Source organism: Bemisia tabaci, chromosome 1 (assembly GCF_918797505.1).
Source record: "Bemisia tabaci chromosome 1, PGI_BMITA_v3".
Lineage (NCBI taxonomy): Eukaryota > Metazoa > Arthropoda > Insecta > Hemiptera > Aleyrodidae > Bemisia > Bemisia tabaci.
The window spans coordinates 8,544,229-8,561,965 of record NC_092793.1 but is presented as its reverse complement, the minus strand read 5'-3'; the positions used below and the strand labels follow the sequence as shown (position 1 = coordinate 8,561,965).

General features: G+C 38.4%; 1 long non-coding RNA gene across 1 annotated transcript; it reads left to right on the top strand.

Annotated features, from left to right (window-relative positions):
* The first annotated feature begins 4,989 nt into the window (after window positions 1–4,989).
* Window positions 4,990–15,446, top strand: LOC109038364 (uncharacterized). The gene is made up of 3 exons (XR_002009575.2): window positions 4,990–5,980; window positions 10,429–10,746; window positions 13,928–15,446. It is a non-coding gene; the product is annotated as an uncharacterized lncRNA (long non-coding RNA).
* The last annotated feature ends 2,291 nt before the right edge of the window (window positions 15,447–17,737 follow it).

Here is a 17,737-nt window from a genome sequence, read left to right as displayed (position 1 = left end):
TTGACGAAATTTATGCATATTGGACGTATTTCTATCAAACGGACCTAAGCGCCATAGGGTGAGGAAGGTAGAGGGGGGGCTTGGATTGGCGGCGGAATCGGGCGTCCGGCTTACTCCGTCCTATACTCGCAATGCTTTTCCATGGCGCTTAGGTCCGTTTGACAGAACGCGCTATCCGGCATTCTAAATTCCTCAAAAGGAACTCAAATTGGCGCTTAGTTCCGTTTGATAGAAATACGTCCTTTTCCTTAACATTTTCAGATATTTTGGAAGAAACTGCGGACGAAATAGTCTGAAAAATTGGAATGAAAATATATTTTCAATTTCCCCAACAAATTTGTATTTAATCAGAGGAAATTTGGCAACGCCTGAAGGTTCATATGGCGTTCTTCCGCAGCACGGCAGTCCAGAGTTATATACCCTATATTTTGGCTCGGGAAAGATCAATCCCCGTGGGTCTATCGCAATATATCTCAAATTGCTACGCCATTAAAATGTATGAGCGTGCATATTTTTTTCATTATTTATCACTAGTTTTTCCTCTTTATGCGCGTTTTATTGAATTATTTTGATGATTGATTTTGTACCTGGTACTGTACTGAGAGAAAATCAAAGACGGAAGTGCCCCCGGAAGCCGGAACCTCCGAGAAACCTCGAGAGAAAAAAAAGAGTACATTAGTTCAGCAGGGCACTTTCTTCATCTCCAGGTTTCAGCGTAACCCACGTTCTCGGACGATTTAACTAAAACTTTTGTCGATCACTGAAAAAAAATTCTCGGCGTTTTTACCACGGTCCGTTGGTACCTTTACCATCTCACTTTTTTACCAATTATCGGTAATTTTACCAAGACAGACTGGTAAGCTTACCTAAAAACCGGCATTTTTACTGTTTTTTTTCAGGTAAGAATACCACTTTTATTGGTAATCAATGCCCGGTAACTTTGCCATTTTATCTCGGTAACTCTACCACAGTCGATAAAAAATATTGGCGTTTTTACCGGGGTCCAGTAAAATTACCGAGAAAGTCAATAATTTTGCCGAGATTTTTCGGTAAAATTACCAATTCCATAAGTGGTAATTTTACCAAGAAAAAACTGGGATCAAATAGAACCCTGAATTCTTGGTAATTTTACCCTTTTTTAGTAAATACACTGAGATTTTTTCTCAGTGATCCTTCTGGTTTATCTGACTGAGAAAAAACGTAACTCAAAGGCACCCGAAGTAATCATAACCACGGGAATGTTTAACTGTGTAGGAACAGCCTTAAAAGATTCACCACTTTGATCTCATGTTGAACTTTGTTTTTTCTTTATCCACGAGAAAGTTTCAAGAGATGTAGAATAAGGAGTCCGGCAGCTTTCATTGTTTAATGCTATTTAAATAATCAAGGAGACGGACAAATTAAAAGAGTTGGCTTCGCTGAGATCTCACAACTACTTCCTAACACTTCATCGTTTGTCTCGCCGTGAGGTATTCTCACTTCTAACCTTTCATAACAGCATTTAATTTTAAATGGCGTTTCTTTACGACTCATAGCAGCATAAAAAAAGTTCATTTCATTTTAATTTTTCCATATTCTATTATGTAGGTGTAGAAGAATACCTATGCATATTCTATTCGTTTAAACTGAATGGCATATACATGTATATACTTCTTTAGGTCATCCCTTACGGAAATGATGAACAAACGGCCAAAAATCAAGACTTGAAAATTGAGAATGTTACAGGACGAGTCTCAGATAACGTTCTTGGTCCTTGGTCGCCGCGCCATAAGTATAAGTAACATTATTCCTCCAGAGAGCCAATGAAAAACTTGCTTTCAGGTGAAATGCCGTCCTCCTCTACCAATTTCTAACCTGAAAAATGTATTTGATGTGGGTCAATAAGCCAAAAGGGTCCGCGAGTTCACACATCGCTTCATCGCGCCTTCAATTTTCCAGACGCAACACTGACATCCGTCAAGCACGAATAGTTGTATCTCTGCGCCGTCATCAACGCGCATCCTTTCCCTTGCTATACTCCTATACTATTGTTTTTCCATTTGTCTCGTTGGTGGTGTACTTCAAAGTTTACGTGAGCAACACAACCGAAGATAGGAAAGACGTAATCCGGCCTCGTTTTTAACTTACCTTTCGAATCCTTCACCAGTAGCATAGAACAAAGCATTGCGGGTTCAAGTTTCTCGGCATCGCGCCTTCAATTTTGCTTATGCAACATGGACATCCATCAAGCGCGATTAGTTGCATCGTCTTGAGGCGTCTCTTATTTTTTTTAATTTGAGAGGAGTTACAATTGCTTTTCTCCCTTCGTATCTTTTCTTTCCTTTCAATTTGGCGCCCTTGTTGTGATGACTGCCGTGCTAAGGAAGAACGCCGTATGAACATTCGAGAGTTGCCAAATTTCCCACGATAAAACATGTATTTTTGAGGACATTCACGTACATTTTTCTTTGAAATTTTCAGATATTTTAGATTAAATTTCGTAGAAAAATTTTCTAAAAATTTTGGGGGAAAATATTCACAATTTTTCCAGTAAATTCGTTTTTTATCGACGGAAACTTGGCAACGTCTGAAGGCTCATACGGCGTTCTTCCTTAGCACGGCAGATGACACCTAGCCCAGTCGCTTCTCATGCACCACCTTTAACCCGGCCTTGTCCGTAATATGTCTGCCTCGGATGTTAATAATTCAAATATTTCCCTCCCAAAACCCTATTGGCTTTCAATGACTAGTGACAGAAATTCCTGGTTTGATCACATCGCGAACTTTTCTTCTCGGCTTGGTAGAACAATTCAGTGTTTGGAGCCTTATATTAAGCTAGATCTGACTTTTACAGGCAACTTATCTTTTTTCCTCGCTAGGAGCTGTATGAGTCAAGGTTTTTCCTTCCCGTAGATATCATATGATTCCTTCATTCGAAAGTATCTTAAGTGATTAAAAGTATGTAAAATTGGAGCGTCTTTGGTGCGTCATTCTTTTCTGCCCGGGAAAAATCGCCCTGACGTAAGTGCACGAATTGACGAGTCCCCCACAAAGAAGTCAATTTTCAGTCTCACAGACTAGATGCGAGTTGGCTCGGCAATCGTATCGACACGACCTCGTCACGCCTTTAAGGAATCTTCGCTGAAACCAGTGAAATCTCTCTTGAAAACGAGTGTTCAGAAACATGAGAGAATAATAATGGGGAATGAAAATGGAACCTGAAAATAATAAATGCAAAAGAAGAAAAGAAAAAAAAAAACCATAAAGAGAAAAGGAAGAAAATGGGTAAAGTTTAAAGGAGTTGGTAGATAGGGTGGGGGCTGAGGGTGGCCTGATGGTTTGAGAGTCGGGGAGGGGGGGGGGGCACAGGGGAGAGTCGGGATGTAAACATTAGCGTAAATTCACAAAGGAAATTCAATTTGTACTTGAGCAAAAGGGAAGAGCATTTCTTTCCCAAGCTATAAGGAGTGGTATGTGCCCGTGCGTGCGCATAACGGCCCTGCTTTACATGTAAGCTTTATTATTCCGCCCCCCTTTTTATATTACCCCCTGAGACACTCGTAATATTGCCCTTGTAATGCTCCCCTTCATAATATTGGTACAATTTAAAAAAGCAGAGCTTCGGTACTTGTTAAGTATCTGAATCCTTTCATATCGCCTCGTTATGATTCCTCTTAATGGGGTGTGCTGTAGACTTCAACTTTATTTATCTACTTAATGATTAGCTATCAACTTTTTTTGGAACTTGATCATACGACTCCGGCGCTTGTTCAACCTCTTTCATAATTAATTTTAAGCTTCAGAAAAGTCATCGTATGAGCCAATGAGAAAAAGAAAAAGATATAATTAAGTTCTTGAGGTCTCAAAATGTAAAAATAATCGGCAGATCAATTTTCATTATATTAACTACATTAACTATATTACATAATAACTGTGAAATGCCTTTCGGCTGGCTTATTATTTTCAGAGGTTAGAATTAACATTGAGCTTAGTTGGCCGGAGGCTTTTTTTTTATTTTCTACTTACGTAGAAAATAAGGGAATTTTTTGGCTAATTGGGCTCGGTGTTGATTCTAACCTCTTATATAATAACTATATTAATGTTTGTAAATAGATACTATTTACAAGCCTACAATTAGCTAGAGTTTAATATTAGACTCATAAGTTCATATGCCAATCTTACTCTTATTTTGATCATCATCATGTAAAAACAATTAATACGTTGTAGTTTTGTTTATAAATAAAAGTTAAAAAAAAAAAAAAAAAAAAAAAAAAAAAAAAAAAATTTTCATCGACAGCGCTCAACTTAATGGAACCCTTCCTGAGTTACATCACTGAGAGCGGCAGAATTGTTGGGCCCTCAGGTGGATTGCGTGTATAAAAGACGGAAGAATCAAAACATCTCGAATTGTGAGCGTTACCATGCAAAATAACACATGATGTGCATTTTATGTTTACGAAAAGTTTTAAACTATTGCTCCACATTGTGAACACACTTTTGTGGCAACCCCAAAACCCAATTCACACTAGATTGACGTTGAATTACCATGACTAAGGTGAAATGCCTTTTTCACTATCGAAATAGATTAAAAGAAAAATCAATAAGATCTCCCAACAATGGTTAATTAATTAATTTTCTGAAAAATAAGGTTGATAATATGTACTTATTAATTTTAAAGACTTGTTTTTTTTAAGTCGTATTCGTCTCAAAATATGTGGACGGTGCCGGGTGCCTCACTCCAATTAGGCATATCCATGGGGGTAAATAGAATAATTTTCTAGAGGGTGCAGCCTAGTTTCAATTTTTCCAGGAGAAGTCTGGGTCCTGGGAAGGAATTCTTAGGGTTTCATTCTTAGATTTTTTTTTAGAATTTAACTTTTTTAAATTAATTTTAAGGCTGTTCTCAAATGAAATATGGCCGTATGCAAACCTTATGTTCAACTTTACCCATGGGTTCTTGGGGGGGGGGGGGGAGGAGGAGAAAATGATACCATTTTGAATTCCAGGGGGATAGGATCACACTATGGCTCCTTGAGAGCTACGTCTACAGGAATATCTTGTGAAACCTTTGGCGCTGTTTAAAGTTGAACATATACCATAACATAGCTGCTGCTTCGTTTTGAGAGAAAGTGAGGAACCGGAAATTCAGGTCATACTGAATGTTTAACAGGAGTTTTTCAAAAGGACAATATTTATTCGGCGAACAGCGAGCTCCGTGACTGAGGGGCCAAAACATAGAATGTTGAGATGATTTTGAAGCGGAAGCGAAGTGATTTGAAAAGAGACGATGGATGAGGCGGTAAAACGAAGTGGGTCGGGGAGGGGGTTGAGTTTGAAGCTGCACAAAAGTGGTGTTGTATGTTTCAATTCAATCGATACATTATTTTCTCTAAAAAGGTTCATGAGGTTTATTTCCACAGGTGAGTGAGGAGAGGAGAGATATATAGCATTAGTGCGGCAAGAAAGTATTCAAGAAACTCGGGAGATTACGAATTGAATATTGCACGAGGAATACGAGGATGTAAGATTGAAAATAGTGACGGAAAGATTGATCCAAACTCATTTCGCTGCGAAGCCCTCACCCCAACACCCAGTTGTTCTTTAATGCATAGAGACTGGAAACTGGAGAGGATGGGGGTGGGAACAGGCAAAGAGAGAAAGGTTGCCATATTCATTTGGCCAAGTGTTCACTGCTCGGTAAACAGCCAACGAAAGTTCATCACTCTCTGCTCTCCCGACGCCGCCCCCCATTTCCCTCTTCCTCCTTTAATCCAGCTTCGTCATAATATTCCCCGGGCACTGCCAGCTGGAACAAAAACCACTTCTCACTTATCAGATTCATCCAATATTTCCTTCTACTTAATTGCCTGTCCCGTTACAACAAGTTTGCCCCAACTCATTGTTACATTGACAACTGCGTCTCTAAACGTCTCTCAGCTAGTCTCGTAGCTAGCTCGCGAATCAAGGGCGAAATTATGAATTCTTTTGCAGAAAGCTCAAGGTAGATGAAGCCTATTAATATCAATTTATATTCCTCTGTATTTCAAATTGTCTGCGTGGCTCCATTTTTCCAGCGGTTAACTATTGTCATTTATTAGGCTATTCATTACTTTTTATTTTCTTATTGGTAAATGTCAGTATGAACTAATTTTCATCTCAGATTATGAGCGAAATTTTAATAATTTACAAACCTCCGAAAAATGTGTATGCTTGAGTTAAGGGTGTTTAAAACAAAACAAAATATTCAGTTCGTTTCCAAAAATAAAAAATAAGCAAATATAACGAATGATTTATAATTTTATCAACACCATGTAAACAATTATTATATGCACACTCATTTAAACACATTAAAACTGAATAAAGTCAGATGGGGAATGTCCCTGAAGAAAAAAAAAAAAAAAAAAAAAAAAAAAAACGAATGATTTGATAATTTTCATTAGAATCTGACATTTAACGTTTCATTAGAAACCAGGCGGCGACCCTCCTCCCGACTGCCTCGCGATCCAACCCCCTGAAGTCCTTTGCGCCTTGGACGTTATGCATTACGCACTACTCTCGTGAAATTATATTACAGAGTATAAGTATATGAGGTCTTGCCGAAATTGTAGCCGCGCAAAGCCTTGTCAACATTTAATTATTATGCTATTAGGTTTTCGAATTTTAAAGTTCAGAGTCGAATTTTTCAAAATAAGATTTCAAGAGTTGAGTGTTTCAAAATAAGATTTTTCGGGTAAAATCTTTACCATGGAATTTGATCTAATATCCTTCGTTTCTAAGACACTTCTCTGATGTGGGTCGGTCAAAAAGCAAACACATTTTGTATGGAAACGAGATACGACCAGTGGCGCAACGTTCTTTGCGATACATCGATTTCTCTGTCATTCAAACCTTTTATTCAACCTCATTCAAATGAAGAACCACTGTTTCTGGACCATTTTTGAAACATCATAAGTGCCGTTTCTCTATATAGATAGGAGCTTCCATGGATGAGTCAGAAATAGTGGATATTTGTTGCGAAATTTTATCCATTTCCGAATTCGCACAACGGATTCGTAGCGAATGATTATCGTTTTGGCTCAGGATGTCAGTTTCATCTGATAGTACATTGAAACCGATGGGAAAGGATCGATAAACAGGGTGTTCGCAACGAACACCTTAATAATCGATTCTTTACGCAGCCGCAAATGGGGTAAAATCGATAATCGATCATTCACGCCTCGCCACTGGTTATAACAAGTGAGAGCACTAACCAAATGGACTTTGGGGCAGTGGCGATTATTGCAGTAATTGGCAACACTGATTTTCCTTCACTTAACTACATTATAAAAATTGATTCCAGGTGAGGCAATCGATTGCTTTACATACGAGAAAATGGAGGGAAAACAGTGGCGCCAATTCGCAAGACTCACCACTTCACCGTAGTGGACGAGAAAGAACGCACGTGATACGTTGTACAGAGTGATGTAAAAGTATGCGGCTGGCGGCAATGCAATCACGAAGGGGTTGCTAAACTTTTTGGGAATTTGAATAGAACGGCGATGGGCGGTGGGGGAGGCGAGGGAGGGAGAGCAGCGGTGGTGGGAGGGGGAGGAGGGTGGAGGAGGGTGGGCAGGAGGCCGAGAAAATCGGGAAATGTGCGGAAAGAGCAAGACAGAGGAGGATGAACTCAAGCCGAAAATACTCATGTTCTGTGCTCAAAGCTTCGACCTCGAGGGGATGCACGAAGGAGCAACTGAGACTGTTTGACGGCAAAGGTCATACCCCGGTTCCAAAGTTCACGATGAAAGGGAGCCTTACACGAGAGGAAAAAATGCCTGCACCTAATGTATTCGGCGAAAATGATTGATGGCGAGGCCCCGAAAATGATGATTGTGTATTGATGATGATGAAAATTACAATAAAGATAATAAAAACATCCATGCTCCAAGTTATGAAAACTCTTACAAAAGGGATGAGGTCTTAAAATAGCGTCTCCATGGCAACCAAATGATATATCGATCCCCGCTCCTCACCACCACACAGCAAGTATAATAAAAACACAGACGCAGCCACGGAAAGTATTATAAACACACATTACTCACATACACTTCCCGTTGTAGGTATGTGTTGTTATTACTTCGTGCTCCCTTCCGAACCCTTTATTCATACAAATGAACTTTAAAAATATTAAAAATTATTTTTTCCTCTCACTTGTTACCGTGTGCAACGTCAGAATTGAATATACAATCTTCATGCAGGAGATTTGATTTTTCTTTCTCCCTCTCCTCATTTTCCCCGTTGAATCAATGGTTCCCTTGCTCTCTTGCTCCCTTGCCCACCTCTCGCACTCCTCTTCATCTCTCCTTTTCCCGCTACCAACTCCTCACTACTTGTCATTATATTCATTTTGCGCTTATTTACCATTTCGGACCTTTTACTCTTTCACTCTCACTTTCTCTTCAGCTCAGTATTTTCCAGAGCACTTGTGTCTGATGACTTCGTCGCTCTTCATCGAGACTCCTGAAACATTTTCATCAAATATTTATAGCCTCTCTCAAAATATTTTCATACATTATTGCTCGACTTTTCACCCTCCGCGACAAAATCTCGCTCGTTTTTCCAATCTACTCCCAGCTTGTCAAGCCACACTCTGTCGCTTTTTTCTTCTCTTTTTATTATATTAATCGTTCTTGATTGTTCCAGCAAGTATTCGAGCGCATATCAAGGGTCTCATTGGATGCATATTTATTAAAAAAAAAAAAAAAAAATTAGGAGATGTTAAATTTGAGCAACGTATATTTAGTGGGATAAACTGTGGATTAAAGTCTACACCGCACCTGATTTTTACAAGCATATTACAAAATATTGATGCCTGAAGTCGAAAAATGAAAACCTTTATCTTAACGCTTCAAACTTGCCTATTCTGTTTTATTAATTTTAAAGGAAATTAGCCAGCATGATGGCGCTCCGGAATTTCCCGTGAACGTGTGGGATAAATTCACGAGAAATGTCAAAAGTGTATATTAGTTCTTTAAATTCTTTAAAAATATAACATGAGCGGCGATTTGCAACGTCACAGTCATCCGAGTTGTACGTTTTCCGACCTAAACCATCGATAACCTAAGCGCTGTACTATTACAGTGTTCTCGGAAATGTGAAATACTCTGAGCAGTGTTGAAGGCAAATTTCAGAACAAGAAACGTATATTGCAATATGTGCATTGTGCATTGATTGCTTGGTAGCATATTATAACAAATGATAAAACAGTCACACTAATCCTGAAGAATTCCATACTTTCCTTTATTTTTCGATTGAGATTCGAATAATATTTAAAAATAGATAACATTAGAATCAGGGCCGGATTTACCTACTTGCCGCCCATGGGCCGCCTGTATTTTGCCGCCCCCTTCTCATTCATTTTGAAATCAATGAAAACCATCAAGTGAACTTGCCGGAGGGGTAGGGGAGGGGTGCATAAGACGCGTTTACTCGTGTTGCACACATTTTTTGCGAAAGCCCTGTCAACACCACTAGCAAAAGTTAACGGAACTTTGCGCGAAAGTTAAGTTCCGTAAACCCGTCTCTGTGTGAACAAGGCCTTCCATTTGTAAGGAATAAACGTAAAAATTATGCAAGAACAAACATAAATGTGTTTTAATAATAATTTTAACCTCCGCCGTGGCGCCGCGCTGACCGCACTGTGTTTGACGCAATGCGTGAAGTGTTCATGAAGTCTGGTAGGCGCTATGCGTTTCACGTCAACCGCTGCGCTGCTGACCGCACTGTATTTGACGCAATGCGTGAAGTATTCATGCAGTCTTGCAGGTGCTAATATGTGTTACACGCCAACCGCCGCGCCGCGCTGAGGACTTCTCCTTTTCATCTCAAGTCCTCATCATCATTGCTCTCTGCGCCGCGTCGCTCCATGCCAAAATTGCGGATTTCTTGTGTCACCGAAAACCGAAAGACGCTTTTCTCGTTGGTAATTTTTTTTCTGAATCCGATTTTTTTTATACCTATATTTAAGAAAATTGCAAAATTTGCCGCTCCCTAAATTTTGCACCATGGGCCGTGGCCCATGTGGCCACCCCCTTAATCCGGCCCTGATTCGAATGAACTTTCTCCTTTCAATCTTCGGTGGTAGAAATATCGTTGTAGCTTTTAGGCAGGGCATAATGTTCCTACGTTACAATATGAGTTTCCAATGTTAACAATGTAAATATTGTTCAAACGTACCGTTGTTTAAAGAGGAATTTGTCAATTAAATTAGGAATTCCCTTCCTTTTTTATTACCTGTTAATAGTTACTACAAGTTCCACTATTTATAATGTAAGCTCTATGAGAGTGGTCAACATATATCAGAAAAATAGATGACAGATGTGTACTAGTGTAACTTACAACAAACAAGGGCACTCACATCAGTAGACTTTCCTTTTGTCGATCTCTCAAAATCACGTGTTCTTTTTTCAGAGATCTTTCAGAGAAATTTACCTCAGAAATCTCTCATAGCTTGGCCAATCTGGGAATGGATTATCCAGCTCCGATGGTTTCTTATGCAACGATCCAATAATAAATTTCGACGGGTAATCCATTTTTTTGGGACTTCTCCGCGTGAGACGTGAATGCGAGTCCCCCTTTTATCCTATGTATACCCTTACTGCAAATGATTGCCACAGGATGAAGAGGAGGAAGAATGAAAAAGGAGGAGAAGAATGAAAAAAACCAATAGAAACTACAAGTTCAATGCCACCTTGCAGTTGTGTCTCCGTAGAACGCACGTATGATATGGTAAGTGAACTCTTGTCATCCGCTCTTCTCGTATCCCTCAACTGACTAACGATGTGCAACGCCTGTCGTTTGCTTGGATGCAACACTCGTAGCTTACGATTTTAGAATGAAGTTTATGATGACGCCTTTTTATGATGAAGTATCTTTTCGTCAGCGCCTGAATAAGCAAAGACCTTGTTAATATTATAAAAATGCGTGATGACTCTCTTAATATTCGTTCTTAATTCAAAAAAGGGAGGGAGGGAGTAAAAAGGGATAGAGAAGGGGGAAAAAGAGAAAATGGAGAGAATATATTTTATAGTAAAAGTTACGAAACATGAACACTATATGTCACCAATAAGATTCATAATGGAACTTTTCAAATTACGTTGAAAGTAATCTGAATTCAATTAGAGCTGAAATTAACCTCATCGTGAATGAATTCGGATTAAAACTTCTTATTCTGTAATTTTTCTCTCTCGCGAAAGTAAATAAATTAATTTGAACCAAATTGGGCTCTTTCATAAGACAATACACCGGTAGAAAAAATATATTCATAACTAAAAACCAAAACAAAACAGAGAATCTTGGACTGTCTAATAGTGTCTAATGGAGTCCTTGCTTTTTATAGCCATTATCTCTCGTAAATCATGGATGAGTATCCCGTAAATTCAAAAAAGGAGGATGTCTTGATTGTCTTGCGTTAAAATGTAAAAATTTGATGAGGCTTTGAAAGGTAGGGTTTATTATTTTACCTTATTAACCCGAGACATTATCCTTTTATTAACGTATTTTAAAAGAAAAGAAATGGAATATATTCCTTTGTCGACAAAGTCCATGATTAAAATTGAGGCATGGGAAAGAGCCCGGACTTTTCATCCAAAATAAATCCCTTAGCATCGCATAGAAAGTTTTCTTGAAACTTGCTGAAATTCCTCCGTGCCTTGAATTGAGATTTTCATCCGAAACTAATATTTCATACCTGCAAGTAGAATTGCACTCGTGCATACGAAGTTCTCCCGTGGAAAAGAGGAGACTTAAAGGAGAGGGGGTAGCAGGGGAAGGACGTAGGCAGGATGAGGAAGTGGGAGACAGAGACAGGGAGAGATAAAATACGTACCTATGTGCCAAATCAAAATTCAAGAGGAAAAACGAAATAATAGAGTAAGCTTGTATTTTCATAAGTATTCTGCGAAAGAAGAAACAAGTCGCGATTGTGAGTTTCACGAAAAGTCCTTGAAAGAGAGACTCTTTTATTTCCTTTTTTAAATACCTCAGTTGATTTTGAGTTAAACACACTTTTCAATCATGTTTTCTTTATTTGCACGCTTTAATATCTCTTTCTTCTTGACTCGGCGGCAGCCCGGATAGCTATTTCGACTTTCTTCTCCACCTCTATAACTTAAAAGCTCTCTTATTTTTAGACACGTATCAACATTTATTTATATATTCTCTTTTCCTCCGTGCTCTCAGAGTAATCTAACGTCTTCCCCTTTTATTTCTCCCTTCACTCACACACACACACATACGTACGCATATGTGCTTACATCCTTACGAATGTATGTATATTCAAACTTTGAGCTGCCCTATTTTATACTTCTGAGAATATGAAACGCGGCGATACATTCACTTCCGACACGTTCCAATTTAGGTATATGTTTAGATAGAACACGGTAAACATTTTTGAACTCCACGAACAAACACACAGATGGATGGAACCTTATTCTTGGATTGGATAGATAGTCAGTGCAAACTTCAATTCTGCAATAAATCTCATGACTACTTTCACAGAATAGCTAGAATACAGAATTTCCCCTTATTTTGCATGCACTTGCTAATACACATGTTGTGGAATACTAATGTTGTGGAATACGCATGTTGTGGATCATACCATAAGAAGGTTGTGGTCCAGCCTTTCACTGTCGTTTAGTCATTTGGTAGGTTTAGGTAGAGCAAAATAACCATTTGTCTCCATAAATACTCTCTGGGATTCCAAATGGGTAGCATGCTTTATTTGAAATACGTTTGTCTGTACTGCCGTGCTAAGGAAAAACGCCGTATGAACCTTCAGGAGTTGCCGCATTTCCTTTGATAAGACAGGAATTTTCTGATCAGCATATGAAATTTTTTCTTCAAATTTTTTAGATAATTTTGTCCGCAATTTTACCTAAAGTTCATGAAAATTTCAAGGATAAATATTCATAACTTACCTTAAAAATAAACGTTTTATGTAAGGATAGGCAACTCTCGACTGTTCTTACGGCGTTCTTCTTTAGTGTGGCAGTTAAGGAAACTTTCGCAAACTCCCGCAAAAATTTAAACTTTCGGCGGCATATTCAGGTACATCCATACACGTTCTTGGAATAAAGAAGAAACCCCATTACGGAGTCATAATTTTTTTGCGTGTGTGTATGTTGGACTGAGATGATTTTAAGTTTCCGAGATAACACCCAGATCCGTAGAAACGTATTCCTAAACAATAAAACTGCAGAAGAAAAATTTGGAACAACTTTGAAGGAGATGGACTCATTATTTGAGCAAAATTCGGTCACATATTCGCTGCATGCTTTTTTACTATTAACTATTTTTAAGTTGTATTCAGTAATGGATTACTCTCAGGCACAAGGGAGCTCGCTCACTGGATGTCGTACAAAATCAAGCTTTATTTATGTTCGGTAATTTCTCTTTGCAGCGATGCGAGACAAGAACATCAATAACTCCTAATTGTTTTTGTAATAGTGCACCTGAGAAAAATAGAGTCTCGTTAAGCAATACCGTTTCAAAGACCAATTATTTTTTTGTCGGGTTCGATTCAAAGGGCATGAATGGAAGGGTCATTCCCGTTTTTGCACGCATGTTTGGCTATCGGAATTAAAAGTAGTTCATTACGCATAGTGGAAATTTTATTAAAATTATGAGTGAGACTTTTTTTAAAAAAAAGTAACTTCTAGAGTTTACTTAATGTAGGGGTAACTTCTAGAAACGTTTTTTTGCGTGATAGCAGTACAGTTGCATCCCGGTTTTATGAAAGTCTTAGAGGGTCATTTTGTGTAACAGTTACCAAAATGATCGAAAATGATGGGTTAATCAATTAAGCACGTACTTATGATTTTGTGCTTCCTGTGGGAATAATGCAACACTGATACCAAGTCTTATTATTATATTAACCAGAACCTCGATGTATTGGTTTTCACATTTTTAGACACTGAAAAAGAAACGCTGGCCGTGGAAGCCGTGCTTACGTACCGAATTCAACATCCCTCCCCCCGGCATTTGTATAATACTACTCGGGAGAAAATCATAATGCAAGAAGGTGATTTACCAGTACTCTCTTCGTTTCCGTCCTAGATGTTAAATATTCATTTTTGTCTCCTCAAATCGTTCTCATCTACTAATTCTCGACCCTTACCAAATTTTTAAACTTACCAAAAACATTTTGAAAGCTGCAAACTGTGAAAGAATAATTTTCATTTTGTTTCCCTTCATCAGGTTGAAAAGAACAAATGACCACGTCAAAACGAACAGCGTTGTAAACATGAGTTCGCCTAGTACAAATTATTATAGACAATATTATCAGCCAAATGTGCAGGAAAGAGAGGATGCAATTAGAAGGTAAGGACGTACTTACCTACCCGTTCATTATCAGATTAAACATTTTTCATCGGGAAGATTTAATCTGCAATGACGGGTGAAATATTATGTCACACAGTATATTATGTAGCAAGACATGAATTCAGTATGAAAAATCTGGTTCCATACCAGTTTTGAAATGCAAGGGCGTTTGTGCGGAGGAAAAAAATGAATCCATTCTACCCTGGAAGGGTCGAAAATAATAATAAATAAATAAAAAAAAGAAAAAAGTAGGAAAGGTAAAATAAAACGGAACAAAAGGATCATTTTTACTCCCTGAATATCTGTTCTCTCTTCCCTTTTATTTTCACCCCTCCTCCATACTTCCCCCACGGAGCTTGCTTTGTTTTAGCTTTCTTCCGTTTCTACCGATAAATTTTACGATTTGTACGTTCCATTGCTCAATTTATAAATGTAAATGCTTTCTTCTATCACTCATGGAGAGTAGGTGTGATCATTGGTCTGATCATTGGTAATAATAGTTCCATCGGAGATTATTGTAGATAAATTCATTAATTGATGGTAAAATATCTCAGATTTTAAAATTATTTTTGATCGGTATAAAGTGCGCTAAAATTTGCAAAAATAGCGTGGCTTCTCTTGAAAACAAATTATCGCAATGCTGAGTCCAGCCTATTGTGAAGGGGAATACAAGAAAATAAAATCTATTTTTTTCAATTTTATTTAAACAAATTTTAATTACTTATATGTCCTCTATCTATCTACAAGAATCAAATTAAATGAAACCAAAAGTTAGTGTGATGGAGATTCAAAGAAGAACTTTAATACGCGTTTCTGTGGAAAGCTGGCTTATTTTTCTCCTAGAAAATACGGGAATGGAGTTTTACAAACTTTACAATCGACGTTTACGTAGAAACTTTTGGGGAGGGGGAAGGCGTACAAATCCCTTACCAGGCTTTACGGGCATTCAGCAATTACATAAAGTAACAGCTTTTTTGAAGGGGCGGACCCGACACTGCACCCATGTCGATCGAGATACGTGGTTTCCGCATTATGGCATCGATTTATAGAGAAACCTCTCAAGGATCGAAACAAAATCCCAGATTGAGAGATCGCGAGAGAACGTTTACGTGGACTTACATGGACCGCGACGTTGAAATGCATTCAAACAAATAATGCATTTTTTCGGAAAACTAACAATTTCGCAGTGAGGATCAAATATAGTTTATTTCACTGGCATAATAAGAGGCGCTGAGATTAAATTGAGATGAAAGGGAAACAAGCAAGGCGTCCGCAGTCAGTATTACACGCGACGAACATCACTCGAATTTCAATATAACGGCTGAATACAACTATTCGAACCCTACGGATGTCCGTGTTGCATATGCACGGAGTTGAAGGCGTTTTTGCCTTCCAGCACGCACCGCTTCTCTTGCAGCGCGACGCGGCGGGCTTATTTTGAAAAAGTCTGCACCAAACTAGGCTAATTGCGCACTTAGAAGTGGATTTCAGACTTTTGATGTCCCTATCATGATTTTCGTGTCAGTTTACTCGTGAAAATTCAAATTAGACTATATCTCTTTCGTGCGCCGGACCCTTGTGATTAGAGTCCCTTTACACTGAGAGTTAAGACAACACCCCCTGATGGAGTCACAAACGAGAATAAAGATTACACAAATTGAATGTTTTTCATAATCTTTGATCGGCCAATTCTCAAATTCCTTTCCCCGTTTCCTCTCTCATTCCGCTTGTTCCTTGTCAAACCCGTTATCCCTCAGTCCATTCCAGATTATAATCTTTGAAATTGGTGAAAATGTAATCTTCATTCCCGTTTGTGACACTGTGGAGGCCTAAAATACGATAACCAATCAGAAATGGATTCGCATTGTCTTAACTCTCAGTATAAAGGGACTCTACTTTTGATGTGAGCTCTTCGCAAAACAGCGCCGCTGACATATTTTAGGCGTCGAGTCTTAATAGGCTCTCTTTCTTAAAATGGTGTTATTCATCTTAAATTGACCGCTTTAAGCAGAAAGGAACCAAGTCACATCAGCAATTACCAAATTTAACTGGGCAATTCAGTTTCTTACGTAAAAATGTTTGTGCGGATTTTTGTGAAAATTGCAGTGAATTTCCTGCACAATACAAGGCAAATTCCTGAAAATTTTGAAAGAAATCCACACGAACGTTCTCTTGTAAAAAATTAAAATTTCTCAGTTAAATTTTGCAATACTGCCGTGCTAAGGAAGAACGCCGTAAGAACATTCGAGAGTTGCCAAATTTCTCTAGATAAAACATGTATTTTTGAGGGAAAAGATGCGTGAAATTTTCGGATATATTAAATCAAGTCGCGAACAAAATTATCTGAAAAATTCGGGGGAAAATACTCAAAATTTGTCGAATAAATTCAGTAAAGGAAATCTGGCAACGTCTTAAGGCTCATACGGCATTTTTTCTTAGCATGGCAGAATCGTTAACGTGGCTTGGTTCTTTTCTTCTTAACGCGGTCCAAATACAAATCGTCAATCAGTGAAACTGATGCGAAATAAGTGATGATTTTGTTGACTGCGGGGACCGCGGAATAAGAGAACCAGTTCCAAGGTTGCGCACTATCCATTATCCAACCATCTGTTGCGATTTGCCGTCATGTGGGGTCACCTCGAGCACCTGCCGCACCTGCCTCCGCACTTTTCACATGTTAACCTCAGAGGATGGCAGTCCTGTTGGGTCTTTGATACTCAAGAAATGTGGACCTTTTCCTGTTTTTGAAAGGGTTGACGGTCTGTGCTGCCGTACTAAGGAAGAACGCCGTATGAGCCTTCAGAAGTTGCCAAGTTTCCTCCGATAAAAATCGAATTTACTACGAATATTGTGAATATTATTCTCCAAAATTTTCAGACAATTTTGTACGCAATTTCATCTAAAAAAATCTGAAAATTTTAAGGAAACTTATGCGTGAATATGGTCAAAAATACATGTTCTATCCAGAGAAATTTGGCAACTCTTGAATGTTTATACAGCGTTCTTCCTTAGCACGGCAGTGTGGAACTCGCTACAAAATGGGCTGGAGATATGAATTTCATGAAATAAAAAAGAAATAATTTGGTGACTACACTAACTGAACAGAGTGGAAAATCCGTGGAACTTGCGGCAAAATTTGGTGAGAGATAAAACGGAGTGGATAACTTAAATAGGAACTAATTTTGCGGCACATTTTGAAAATGGTTCACGAACTGCAAAGGGTGCGACGCTGCTTTTTCAGTATATCCTCTATTATTCCTGGAAATATTACTTCTGAGAAAAAATGCAATATTTCTATGAGGGATATCGCACCAGTGTTGCAGATCAATATTAGGAAAAAATAGTGCCGATATTATTTCCGGTCTAAATATTAATTTACGCTGTGCTTTCATCACTTCTA